Raw genomic sequence first — 1,204 nt, forward strand, 5'->3', positions numbered from 1 at the left:
CTCACTAAAGCCCAGGAGCCTTCACAGACCCCACCCCCTTCATTATTGTCCAGACAGCCATCAGCAGCCCCATTTGGCATGTTAACTCACAGCTGAGACTCTGCCCTAGCATGCCTGCCTCCCCTGGCTTGCTATTTTTCTGAGTTCTTGCTGCCTGAGGGAGGGCTTAGGATGGCTGGAGGAGTGGGGCTGGGATTGGGGATTGGGGTCCAGGTCCTTGGGCTCAGCACAAAGTCCACTGAGGCCCAATCCTCACCAGCTCCAGAGGCTGGGATGCAGGAAGAGGTGGAGGGGCAGGGCAGTCTAGGGCTCAGAGAAATGGGCAGGGGGGAGGCTGAGAAGGAAAGGGGGAATAGAAGGGTCTGGGGAGGCAGGCTGAGGAAGAGAGGGAGATAAAGAGAGCTTGGTGGTTGGGAAGAGCTGTGAGAAGTGAGGGCTGGATGGCATTAGGAAAAGGGCCACCTAGAGAAGACAGAGAGAGGGGAGGGCAGGGAGTAGGAAAGGAGAGCAGAGATGGATTGAAAGGATGGCAGATGAGGGAAATTATTCTGAGGAAGGGGAAGACACAAGAGGTGGGGAAAGAGGAGAAGGAAACAGGAGGGAAAGAAAGGCAAAGAAAGGGAGCTATTGAGGGAGAAAGAGGAGGGGAGGAAGGAGAAAGAGAACAAGGGGGTAGGGAGGGCAGGAGAGAAGCACAGAAGAAACAATAGAGGAAAGAAGGAGGGTAACAGAAGAGGAAAGAGCAAAGAAAGAGCCAGAGAAAGGCAACCAAAAAAGGTTTAAAGGCAGAGGAGGACCATTTCAGATGGCACTTGTGACCTGGATGAGAGGAAAGACCAGCCAAGCATATGAAGATCATTTCAAAGGGAACATGACAATGGCCTGTTAGCCAGGCTCCCAGGAGACACTGCAACATTTCTCCAACAGGGTCAAGTCGCACACCTGCAAGATTTCCACTCCATGAGAGACACTTGTGCCAGCCTCCCCTAGGTGAGCCCTGCTACCCTGCAGAGCTGAACACTAAGCTCTGAATGTTGGGTGCTAGCCTAGTTTGAGAGGTAGCTAAGCTCTTCCAGCTGTCATCACTCTCTGGCCATGACTCACCAGGATAGGGGCCCAGAAGTTTCTCTGCCTCTCTCCCTTCCTCCCTCCCTCCTTTCCTTCCTTCCTTCCTTCCTTCCTTCCTTCCTTCCTTCCTTCCTTC

This window comes from Neomonachus schauinslandi, chromosome X, assembly GCF_002201575.2.
Source record: "Neomonachus schauinslandi chromosome X, ASM220157v2, whole genome shotgun sequence".
In the NCBI taxonomy this organism is placed as follows: domain Eukaryota; kingdom Metazoa; phylum Chordata; class Mammalia; order Carnivora; family Phocidae; genus Neomonachus; species Neomonachus schauinslandi.